Source organism: Myotis daubentonii, chromosome X, assembly GCF_963259705.1.
Source record: "Myotis daubentonii chromosome X, mMyoDau2.1, whole genome shotgun sequence".
Lineage (NCBI taxonomy): Eukaryota > Metazoa > Chordata > Mammalia > Chiroptera > Vespertilionidae > Myotis > Myotis daubentonii.
Window position 1 is genome coordinate 60,029,629 of NC_081861.1, and position 13,087 is coordinate 60,042,715.

Genomic DNA, 13,087 nt, shown 5'->3' on the forward strand with positions numbered 1-13,087 from the left:
GTATGGACATTTTAATAATGTTGATTCTACCTATCCATGAACATGGTAAGTTCTTCCATTTGTTTATGTCTTCCTCATTCTCATTTTTCAATATCTTGTAGTTTTCTGAGTAAAGGTCTTTTACATCCTTAGTTAACTTTATTCCTAGCTTTCTTAATTTTTGGTGCGATGGTAAATGGGATTTTTTTTTCATTTCTCTTTCTGTGATTTCATTATCCTATCTAATAAAAGAGAAACATGGTAATTGGGGTACGACCGCTACCCTTCCCATTGGCTAATCAGCGAGATATGCAAATTAACTGCCAGCCAAGATGGTGGCCGGCAGCCAGGCAGCTTGAAACTAACATGAGGCTTGCTTGCTTCAGTGATGGAGGACTCCAACGTTCCCCGCCTGCCTTGCCAGCCTCTGAGCCTGCAGTTTAAGAAACATAGTAACAAATATAGAAGTTAAACAAAACCCCAGAAACCAGCTTTCAGCGAGCCTGGATCTCAGAGCTGGAGTTGATACAGAGTTTCAATTATAGAACCGAAATAAACCAGGTACCTGCTTTCAGGAGCGGAGGCCTAAGAGCTGGAGCCTCAGAGCTAAAGCTGGCCCAGAATAAAAAAAGAAAGAAAAAAGGAGCTGTTGGGAGCTTCTGTCACCCGCCAGCCTGAAAACAGCCCTCAGCCCCTCACTCAGACTGGCCAGGCACCACAGTGGGGACCCCCACCGTGAAGGGTGTGTGACCAGCTGCAAACAGCCATCATCCCTTCACCCAGGCTGGCCAGGCACCCCAGTGGGGACCCCCAACCTGAAGGGTGTGTGACCAGCTGCAAACAGCCATCATCCCTTCACCCAGGCTGGCCAGGCACCCCAGTGGGGACCCCCACCCTGAAGGGTGTGTGACCAGCTGCAAACAGCCCTCAGTCCCTCACCCAGGCTGAGCAGGCATCCCAGTGGGGACCCCCACCCTGATCCAGGACACCCTTCAGGGCAAACCAGCCGGCCCCCACATGTGCACCAGGCCTCTATCCTATATAGTAAAAGGGTAATATGCCTCCCAGCACTGGGATCAGTGGAGTCACGAGTCATCCCAGCACCGGGATCAGCGTGACGGGGGCAGTGCCCAAACCCCCTGATCGCCCTGAGGCTCTGTGTGTGACAGGGGATGGGGCCACCACCTCCCTATCGGCCCTGCTCTGTTGGTGAAAGGGGAAGGCGCCCCAACCTCTTGATCAGCCCTGCTCTGTGCCTGATACGAGGGAGCTCCCCAACCCCTGATTGCCCTGCGGCTCTGTGTGTGACAGGGTGCGATGCCCCAACCCCCCCCCCCGCCCCACATGGGCCCTGCTCTGTGTGTGACTGGGTAGAGCCATAACCTCCCCATCGGCCCTGCCTTGAGTGTGACAGTGGCAGCGCCCCAACCCCGTGATCGGCCCTGCTCTGTGGGTGATAGAGGGCAGCGCCCCAACCCTGTGATCGGCCCTGCTCTGTGTGTGACAGGGGACGGTGCCCCAACTCCCCTATTGCCCCTACTCTGTGAGTGACAGGGGGGAGCTCCTCAACCCCCTGATCGACCCTGCTCTGTGCATGACAGGGGGGAGCTCCCCAACCCCCTGATGGGCCCTGCTCTGTGCATGACAGGGCGGAGCTCCCCAACCCCCTGATGGGCCCTGCTCTGTGCGTGACAGGGGGCACCGTCCCAACCCCCTGATCGGCCCTGCTCTGTGCATGTCCGGAGGTGGTGCCACAACCTCCCTATCGACCCTGCCTTGAGTGTGACAGGGGTGGTGCACCAACTCCCCAACCGGCCCTACCCTGAGCATGACTGAGCATGGCATCGCAACCTCCCAATCCGCCCTGCTCTGGGCATGACAGGGAGCGGCGCCCCAACTCTCTAATCGGCCCTGCTCTGAGCCTGACCAGGGGCTGCACCTAGGGATTGGGCTTGCCCTCTGCCACCCGGGAGCAGGCTAAAGCCAGCAGGTCGTTATCTCTCGAGGGGTCCCAGACTGCGAGAGGGCACAGGCCGGGCTGAGGGACCCCCCTTTCCCCCCCCGAGTGCACAAATTTTTGTGCACCGGGCCTCTAGTGCTATATAATAAAAGCCTAATATGCAAATTGTCCCCTCAGGTGGTCATTCAACTGCAAGTTCCACTGGTCATTATGATGTGTGCTGATCACCAGGGGGCAGCATGGAACATGGTATGCACCAGTTATACAGTGCTGGCATCAGGGTGCAGTGAAGGCTCTACCGGCCCAGATGGACCCTGATGAGAGTGGGACTGTGGCAGGATGGTGGAGCAAGTGAGCAGGTGGCACCAGGCCAAGGCGGGTACAAGCGGGGTTCCAATGGCCCCACCAATCACCCTGCAGATGGTGACCAGCAGTGTTGGCAGCGGGGATCAGGGTCGATGCCCAGCTCCCAGTTCCTGAAGGAGCTAGGCATGGGGCCTGGCCCGACCAATCGCCACACAGATAGGATGGTCTATCAAGTGAAGGGGCAGCACCAGGCTAAGGCGGGGTGCCAGGCAGGGCTGCAGGGCTGCAGGGCTGCAGGGCTGCAAAGCTGGAGCCCAATCTCCACAGGCCACTCCAAGGGCCCCTACCTGTGCATGAATTCATGCAGCAGGCCTCTAGTTGGTGTATAAAAAGCCCATAGATTTCTCGGTGTTAATTTTGTATCCTTCGACATTGCCAAACTCATTTATTAGGTCTAGTAGTTTTTTTATGGAGTTTTCTAAATATAGTATTTTATCATCTGTTAATAAGGGCAGTTTTACTTCTTCTTTTCCAATTTGTATATGTTTTATTTCTTCTTCTCTGATCATTATGGCTAACACTTCCAGTACTATATTGAACAGGAGTGGTGAAAGTGGGCATCCCTGTCTTATTCCTGTTCTTAGGGGAAATGAATTTCATTTTTGCCCACTGAGTATGATGTTGGCTGTAGGTTTGTCATATAGGGCTTTTATTTTATTGAGGTATGATCCCTCTATTCCCACTTTGCTGAGCGTTTTTATGAACAAAAAGTGTTGGATTTTGTCAAATGCTTTTTCTGCATCAATTGATATGATTATGTGATTTTTGTCTCTCAATTTATGTGATGTGTACATTTATGGATTTTTAGATATTGTACCAGCCTTGCATGCCTTGAATAAGTCCCACTTGGTTATGGTGTATGATCTTTCTAATGTAATGCTGGATATGATTTTCTAGAATTTTGTTGAGGATTTTAGCATCTATGTTCATCAGGGATATTGGCTTGTAATTCTCTTTCTCTGTAGTGTCTTTACCTGGTTTTGGGATTAGGATAATGCTGGCTTCATAGAAAGAGCTTGGAAGTGTTCTTTTCTCTTGAATTTTTTGGAATAGTCTGAGGAGGATAGATTTTAGTTCTTATTTGAATGTTTGGTAAAACTCCCTGTAAAGGCTTCCAGACCAGGGTTTTTGTTTGCTAGAAGATTTTTTTAATTACTGCTTCAATTTCTTTAGTGGTTATCATCCTATTCAGGTTTTTTTATTCTTCCTGGTTGAGTTTTGGAAGATTGTATTTTTATAGGAATATATCCATTTCATGTAGGCTGTCCAGTTTGTTAGAATATAGTTGTTCATAGTATTTTTTATAATCCTTTGTATGTCTGTGGGGTCAGTTGTTATTCATCTCTTTCATATCTCATTTTGTTTATTTGAGTTTTCTCTCTTTGTTTCTTGGTGAGTCTGGCTAGAGGTTCAACAAGCTTGTTTGTCCTTTCAAAAAACCAGCTCTTGGTGTCATTAATCTTTTGTATTATTATTATTATTATTATTTTTTGGTACCTATGTCATTTATTTCCTCTTGGATCTTTATTATTTTCTTCCTTCTACTTACTCTAGGCTTTTCTTGTTGATCTCTTTCTAATTATTTCAATTGTTGGTTTAGATAATTAAATAGCTTTTTTTTTTCTTGCTTTTTTGAGGTAGGCCTGTAGAGCTAAGCACTACCTGCTCAGGATTTCTTTCACCATGTCCCATAGATTTTGGATTACTGAGTTTTCATTGTTGTTTGCTGTCATGATGCTTTTTATTTCTTGTTTGATCTTATTGGTGACCCATTGTTCAATAGTGTGCAATTTTGCCTCCAAGTGTTTGATGTTTTTAATTGCTTTTATTGAAGTTGATTTATAATTTTATGCCATTGTGATCTGAGAAGATATTTCATATGATTTCTGTCTTATTGATTTTGAAAAGATTTTGCCTCTACCCCAATATGTGGTCTATCTTTTAAAATGTCCCATGTACATTTGAGAAGAATGTATAATCTGCTACTTTGGGGTGAAATGTTCTGAAGATGTCAATTAGTTCTATCTGATCTAATGACTAATTCAGTATTGATGTTTCTTTGATGATTTTTTGTATAGAGGATTTATACATTGGTGTCAGTGGTATATTAAGGTCCCCTACTATGATTGTATTACTGTTGATCTCTTCCTTGATATCTGCCAGAAGTTTTTTTAAGTATTTGGGTGCTCCTGCATTGGGTGCATATATGCTTAGCAGAGTTCTATCCTCTTGTTAAATTGCTCTCTTTAGTATTATGAAGTGGCCCTCCTTATCTGTTGTAATTGGCTTTACTCTGAGGTCTATTTAGTCAGATATAAGTATTGCAACCCCAGCTTTTTTTCATTTCCATGTGCCTGAAATCATTTTTTCCCATCCCTTCACTATCAATCTGTGTGAGTCCCTTGTTCTGAGGTGGGTCTCTTGTAGACAGCAAATATGTGGGTCATGTTTCTTATCCATTCAGCAACCCTATGTCTCTTCATTGGAGCATTTATTTCATTTACATTTAAGATTATTATTAACTAGAGGCCCAATAGGCCTTCCTTCCCCTGGCTGACAGCACCAGTTTTCCTCCTGCACCCGGGACCCAGGCCTTTGGTCCAGCCACAGCAGTGAGGCTTGGCTTCTTCACTTGGGCCACAGCAGCAAGGCTTGGCTTCTCTGCTCTGGCTGCAGGGGAGAAGCCAAGCCTCTTCAGTCTTTAGTCATCTTCAGTCTTCAGTCATCTTCAGTCTTTGCTCTGTGCCTGCATATGCAAATTAACCACCATATTTGTTGGGTTAATTTGCATACTCATCCTAATTGGCTGGTGGGCATAGTGGAGTGACACCAATTTGCATGTTTCTCTTTTATTGGTGTAGATAAGTACTTGTTTTTTTGCCATTTTTATTCTTTATGCCTGTGTTCCTTCTTCCCTTTCTAATTCTTCTTTTTACATCAGTCCCTTTAAGATTTCTGGCATTGCTGGCTTGATGTTAATAAACTCCCTTATCCTTTTTTTGTCTGTAAAATCCTGATTTCACCTTCCATTTTGAATGATAGCCTTGCTGTGCATAGTGTCCTGGGATTCAGTCTCTTGCTTTGTATCTTTTTGTATATTTCATTCCATTCCCTTCTGGCCTGATGTTTCTGTGAGAAATCAGTTGATAGCCTAAATGGAGCTCCCTTGTAAGTAACTTTGTGTCTCTCTCTGGCAGCCTTTAAGATTCTTACTTTGGGCCTCCTGATGCTTACCACAGGCTGTGTTCTTACACTGACTGTACAGAAATAGGAGGCAGAGTAAACTTACCCCATATACACCTCAGCTCAGGCTCTTTGCCTGATCTGTATTGTGAATGGGGAGACAAAAAAAAGATTCTTACTTTGTCATTGATGTTTGCCAATTTAATTATTATGTATCTTGGTGTCATTTTCTTGGGTTTCATGTTTTTTGGTACTCTGTGTGCTTCTGGGACCTGTGTTACTTTTTTCTTCCTAGATCAGGGAAGTTTTCTGTCTGATTTCTTCAAACAATTTTTTATTCCTTTTTCTGCTTCTTCTCCTTCTGGAACCACTAATATGTAGTTTCATTTTATGTTGTCTCAAAGCTCCCTTAGGCTCTCCTCCTGCTTTTGTTGTTGTTGTTGTTGTTGTTTTCCAGTTGCTGCTCTGCTTGGGTGTTTTTACTACCTTGTCTTCTAGGTTGCTGAAGCATTCCTCAGCTTCTTCTAATCTACTGTTGAAACTTTGAATTGTGTTCTTTACTGAGGCTAAGGCATTCTTCATTTACACTTGATTCCTTCTTCATTTCCTCTTGATTTTTACACATTTTGTTGAATTTGTCTTCCATCCTTTTCAGTGTCCTTATAACCATTGCTTTGAATTCTTTCTCTGAAAAATTGTTTGCCTCCATTTCCTTTATTTACTTTTCTGATGATTCCTTCTTTCCTTTCATCTGGGGTTGTTTCTTTGTCTCCCCATCTTTGCTGTCTCTTTGTGATTGTTTCTATAGATCAAACTGCTATGTTACCCAGATTTTTTTCATTTGTCTTATATAATAAAGTAGAGGCCCGGTGCATAAAATTCATGCACACTGGAGGGTCGCTATGCCTGGCCTGCACCCTCTCCAATCTTGGACCCCTTGGGGGATATCCAACTGCCAGTTTGGGCCCAATCCCTGCAGGACCACTTGCTCCTAACTGCTCACTTGCCTGCCTGCCTGATTGCCCCTAACCACTTCTGCCTGCCAGCCTGATTGCCCCCTAACTGCTCCCCTGCCCGAATGATCACCCCCTAATTCAGTGATGGTGAACCTTTTGAGCTTTGTGTGTCAGCATTTTGAAAAACCCTAACTTAACTCTGGTGCCACGTCACATATAGAAATTTTTTGATATTTGCAACCATAGTAAAACAAAGACTTATATTTTTGATATTTATTTTATATATTTAAATGCCATTTAACAAAGAAAAATCAACCAAAAAAATGAGTTTGCGTGTCACCTCTGACACGCGTGTCATAGGTTCGCCATCACTGCCCTAACTGTTTCCCTGCTGCTTTGATCACCCCTAACTGCCCTTCCCTGCTGGCCTGATTGCCCCTAACTGCCCTTCCCTGCCAGCCTGATTGCCCCTAACTGCCTTTGCCTCAGCCCCTGCCACAGTGGTTTTGTCTGGAAAGATATCCAGAAGATGTTCAGAAGATGTCCAGTGTAATCAGCATATTACCCTTTTATTAGGATAGATATTTTGTGGAACCCAGTGGTGCAATCTCTCCAGTCTTTTGGGCTGGGTATTCTGGGGATACCCCCTACTTGGGAAATGTGGGATTTATTTGTTTAGTTGGGCCTTGAGTGTTATTGTCTCATTCTTGGATGGAGTCTCCTCTCAGGGTGTCTGCTTATGTGGCTAGCTCACTACCATATTGACTGAACAGCACAAAATACAACTTGAGAAGACATGACACAAAGGGAAAAAAACACGAATGTACTCATGACACCGATAACCCCAGAAGAAGTGACAACCAGAGAAAAGAGAATTAGGATTTTGAAAAGAGAGCAAAATGATATTGAGAAAAGAAAAAAAAAGGTAAGAGTGAAAAGAAAAAGAAGAAGAAAGAAGAAAAAAATACACGTGGAAAAAACACCACAAAAAATGGTAAATGAAAAAATGCAAATAACAAACACCCAAAAATGGGGGGGGGGCAGAATCTGGAGACGCAGAGCTTATATACAGAAAGTAATGTTAAAGAATTTAATGAATAGGGGAAGGACCATAGTTCAGTATAGAAGAGGTAGGAAGAGAATGAGTGGATAAGAAGAAAATAAATAAATAAACAAACAAATAAATAAGCAAATAAATAAAATGATAAAACAAAAAAATTAAAAAAAATTACCTGTTCATTTATTCATTGATTTTTGGAAAAGGAGAATAGAGGAGAGAGCAGATATGCTTGAGTTTAGTCAGTGAAACTAATTAAACAATTAGGAGAAGAAGACAGCAAGAGAGAGAGAGAGAGGAAAGGAAAAACAAGCATAAAAATTGACTAGTGAAGAAAGAAACTGGAGAAGTGTGCATGGACTTGGAGCAGGGGAGAGAAAATTAGATATATGAATAAGCCAACAGAGACTACAATAATAATAACATGTCAATAAAGCAGATAAAGAAGATGAATTTTTAACAAGGGGTAAAAAGAAAGGAAAGAGAAAAAATAAAGTGGGGACAGGAGAAGAGAAAACAGGATGTAAGAGGGAGAAGTGAGGGAAAAAAGGGTGGGGAAAAAGAAAAAATAAGATAAAATAAAATAACAATAAAAATAAATATAGAATGAAGAAAAAATAATGCAAAAAATAAAAAATAAAAAAATAAAGAAAAAAATTAAATAAATGATAAAAACAAAGTGAAGTGTAGTTCACTTCAGCCGAATTTTAATGTCCCATGGGAGCTGGTTTAAGACCCCACTCTTCTTTTCTGTCTTCCACTTCTCAGGTTCCTGTTATGTAGTCCACACCATGTTTAAATTCCAAGCAATTCACCGCTCTTCTGTTTGTGTCTGTCTCCACAGCCTTGGCTGCAAGCGTGTGGGACCCATCTGCCTGATTTGCCTGTCTGCCTGATGTCAATCTGAATCTCTCAAATGTCTGTTTCTGACAGTGCTATAGGTGGGGGTGGTGCTCTATCACTTTCCAGGTCTGAACAGCCTCTCTTCAACCCAGTCCCTGAGGGCTCTTTGGGCCTATTTGGAGCCAGTTATAGTCTGGGTGTGGTTGTATTAGCTATCTTGAGGCTGCTGGGAGGGTCTGGCTCTTTACGAGAAAAATGGCTGCTTAGGTTTGGAGGGTCAGGAATGTCTCAGTGTTAGATGCCTGGTCACCTTTCCCTGACCCGCTCTGCTCCCCAGCCTCTCTGCAGACTCCACAAGTCAGCACCTCCACCTGAACTGCAGCCATGGGTGAGTGTATTTGAAAGGTTGTATGACCTGGGTTTAGGGAATAAAACAGTGGTTCTCAACCTTCCTAATGCTGCGACCCTTTAATACAGTTCCTCATGTTGTGGTGACCCCCAACCATAAAATTATTTTCTTTGCTACTTCATAACTGTCATTTTGCTACTGTTATGAATCGTAATGTAGATATCTGATATGCAGGATGTATTTTCATTGTTACAAATTGAACATAATTAAAGCATAGTGATTAATCACAAAACAATATGTAATTATATATGTGTTTTCCGATGGCCTTAGGCAACCCCTGTGAAAGGGTCGTTCGACCCCCAAATGGGTCGCGACCCACAGGTTGGCGACCCACAGGTTGAGAACTGCTGGAATAAAACCAAAGACAAAACAAAGGCAAAACAACTGTGGGACTGAGAATTTATTTCCCCTCTTCTCAACTGCCTCCCCCCCCAGCACTGTGTGGTTTGGGCGCCTCTTCAGGCCACCTTTCTGGGCTCAGCCTCTCATGGCTGTGGACTTAGATCTAGAATCCCCTGCCTCCAGCAGCCCTGTGGACTTCCTTTCCACAGTCGGATGTTATGCCTGTACCCAAGGGACATAGGCTTTTTGCCCTGCAGCTTCCTTCTGACCCTCTTGGCCTGGTGGTCCCACATCTCTCTCCAGCCCAGATCCCCTATCCTACATTTCTCCAGGCATCTTTTGCCCTTCCTGACTGCGAATTGTCTCACCAGCCATGTCTAATTCGCCAATTCCAGGTGGATGTTATTTGATTTAGTTGCTCCTTCTATCTGCTCCGGGATAAGGCTCAGGACTGGTCTGTCTATTCGGCCACCATTTTTTCCTCCTATTTTTTTTTTATTTTTAGAGAGAGGGAGGGAGGGAGAGAGAGAGAGAGAAAGAGAGAGAGAGAGAGAGAGAGAGAGAGAGAGAGAGAGAGAGAGAGAGATCAATTGTCTCCCACATGCATCCTGACCTGGGAATTAACCTGCCACAATTTGGTGTATGGGACGATGCTCCAACCAACTGAGCCACACCAGCCAGGGCCTTTATGATAAGTTTAATGTTCATTTCAGATGTTAATCCTTAAAACAAATAATTTTCTCTGGTGTAGAGTTTCAATCCAGAAAATAAAGGTAAAATATTGATTTGATGTGGTATTGAGTCAGCCTAGGGGCCTTGATGTACCCGGTATTTAGCAATTGTAATGATCAAAGTAAGTAGTGTCCAGAGTTGTTTGAACCAGTTGAATGAGAGTGTGAAAACTTAGGGTTAATTGTTCCATTTTATGGATAGAGATGTTGACATTTAAAGCCCATAGGTCCAAAGCTGACTTTGCTTGATGAGCTGCTTTACTTTAATCCAAAGATAAATGTTAGGCTAGTTTGTAGGTTCCTGTGGCCTAAAGTTGCAGGGGGATTACAGATATGGTCAGGTATTTCTGTTCAGACTTATTACCAAGATTTAAATGCTTCTTTTTGCATTCCAGTTCACTAAAAATTGAATTATTAAACAATGGCTTTCTGTTATTTTTGACTGGCTACTGAATAGCTGCCAGCAACAAACTGGCAGGGTTAGATAACAAAGGAGAAAGAAAACTTTTATCTACCAACATCGTGTTTGATAAAAAAGCCTCCTTAGCTACTGTATGACATCTGGGAATCATACTCACCTTAATGTCTTTGCATTGTTTAACATGGGGTTTCAATGAAGTGTTTAAAAATACATTCATGCTTTTTTTTCCATAAAAAGTTGATATTAAACTGTCTTCTTAGCTCAACATGCTTTATTTTCCTAATATATTTGGAAGGCTTGTGAAATAACTTGTGTGGGTGGTTAAAAAAAGCACCAGAAATAACAAAAATCAACATTCATATTGATATAAACCCTACCCCTATACAAGTTTTTGGAATATAAGATTTCTATGTGTCCATGAGTGCAAAGTTCAGAACAATACACCCCCCATGTGGGTGTAACTAGAAGCCAGAGGCACTAAGTATATTGATGGAGCTATCTGATCCTTTTGGAATGCTGGTTGATCCAAGAATCACCTAGCTTCATTGTGACCCTACAGTTGGGTTTTTCTGCTTTGATCTTCAAAAAAATAAAACAAAAGTCCAAATTATACTTTCTTGTAAAATAATTGTATTACTCATGGGTTATAAATGGAAATCATGCCTTTGTTAAGGTTATTTATTTAACTCAAGAACTGGAGAAATAAAGTCAAGATAGTATTAAGATTTCACTAAGTGGACCATGGTGTAGACCCAGGACAATACTACATTTATTACTGGAAGTCTACAAAACCCCACTCTAACTGATGGTCCCCCAGAGATTACTGTTAACTGAAAGTCAGTGGTTAGTAATCCTAAGAGATTTGAGTGTTTAACATTTCCAGTGTACAATTATCCACTAAATGGCTAAGTTTCCTTTAGAGAAGGCTTAAAGAATAATTTAAATAAGTATTTGTATTATTGTTTCTATGGTAGAATTTTGTAGTTAGCTAGACTATCATTTAAAAACAAGGATAGAGTGGGTTTACACTTTTTATTCAGCTTGGCCCATTGTGACCATTGTAACCCTAACACTGGAGTTTTGCTGCTTTGCAGTCAATAAAATAAAATAAAACCTCTTTTCTGTGAACTTCCTTACAGCTTAAATGAATGAAATAGACATATTACTAAGACTATTTTTCATTTAAATTCATCCAAAGTGGATATATGCTTTCTTGCTGTATTTTATCTTAGGATGGGGTGGGGAGGGGAGCTGAGGCCAAGGGGAAGCCTTAATTAAATTGTCTATATGTTTTTTGTCCATCCTAAGTATCTGAAGACTTTGTTAAATGCACACTCCCAGGTCTTACTTCCTCTTCCCCCACAACTGAGATTCTGAACAGTAATGATAAAGTCAGGGTTAACAGCCTACATATTTAACATACCTTTTTGATGATTCTGATAAAATTGATGCTAAGGCCATATTTTCAGAGATACTGGTTTAGGTAAATATCAGGTAAGGATTGGTAGGAAAGTTCAGAGCAACCTTTTGGCAAGTGAGGTTCTGCTGCTTTTATCTGGGTCCCAGACACATCTAGTCCTGTAGTAGAATCTTGTTATTCTACAACTTCAAGACTTTCATGTCACAATGAGATTATTCCTATTAACCATCATCTGTCCTTTGTCCTTCTCCATCAGAGTTTCTGTGATTCTCCAAACGATGACTAGCTATATCTGATAAAGTAACCCTGGCTGTTGGAAGAATTCTGGAGGGAAGAGTTACCAAGTTTACCAAAATTTCTCCAGGACTCACCATCTGTACCTAAAAATGGTAATGGTAGTGGTCTCATATAATAAACCTCAAATTGTTTTGGCTTGTGCTTCTACTGAATTAATGTAGATGTCTAACCACCTATTACCCACCACCCCTTAATCTGACACTTTATATTTTCTCTAAGAAACAGTGATTTAGTTTTAAAAGCAAAGCAATAAGGAATGTCCTGCACTCTTCATTGAGCTGAAGCCATTCTGTTTCTTGAAAAAATGGAGAGATTTGTCCTTTCCCTCATTGAGAACTGTATGTTATCACTATAAACACTAAATTAGCAGTGCCTGTGTTTACATTTCTCAAAGAGGCCCTTATGAAAACAAGCTCTCAGTTATTGCCTATAGTTCCCTCCTTTCTAACACAGAGATCTTAAACATGAGTCCATATTGCCAGGCATGGGGACAAATATGCCATACATCTCACCCTCCCTCTTCTTTTCTCTGTTCCAGGTACTTCTTTTTCCCCACTCAAAAGAACCAAACTCGAATGGACACAACCCACACATTCACTAGTTCATCAATCATAGTTTGAAATGTCTGAAGATCATCTATGTTGAGATCACCTCCCTGCATCATTATCACACCAACCCTCTGGGCAAGTAAGTAATCTTTGTTAATTTTAAGAGTAATATCTACAGAAATAACCCAGGCTTAGCCTCTAATAAAAGCACTTTAATTTGAGGGATAACAAGGAAAATTTGGCATGATGAGATGTAGCAGGTTGCTAGGGAGATTGTTTGGGGCAGGTGTGGTACTATGGCTTTGCTTTAATTACACCACCAACTACACCATGTAGGCAGGAAATTTTAGGAATTAAAAGAATAAAAATCAATTAGAAAGTATGACATACAAGTAGAAACAGCTTTTATTGAGTGTTAAAAATATGTTCTCCCCACACATTATAATTAAAATGCCAAGGGTTAAAGACAAAGAGAGAATCTTAAAAGCATCGATAAAACAGCATCTTGTTATGTATATGTGAAGGTTCATAAGACAATCAGCGAGTAAAATAAACGTTGTAGGGCAGAATGAAAT

The 13,087-nt window shown here is 42.0% G+C and overlaps 1 non-coding gene across 1 annotated transcript; it reads left to right on the forward strand.

Annotated features, from left to right (window-relative positions):
* Positions 1 to 5,522: 5,522 nt before the first annotated feature.
* Positions 5,523 to 5,654, forward strand: LOC132225415 (small nucleolar RNA SNORA51). The gene has a single exon (XR_009450924.1). It is a non-coding gene; the product is annotated as a small nucleolar RNA SNORA51 (small nucleolar RNA).
* The last annotated feature ends 7,433 nt before the right edge of the window (positions 5,655 to 13,087 follow it).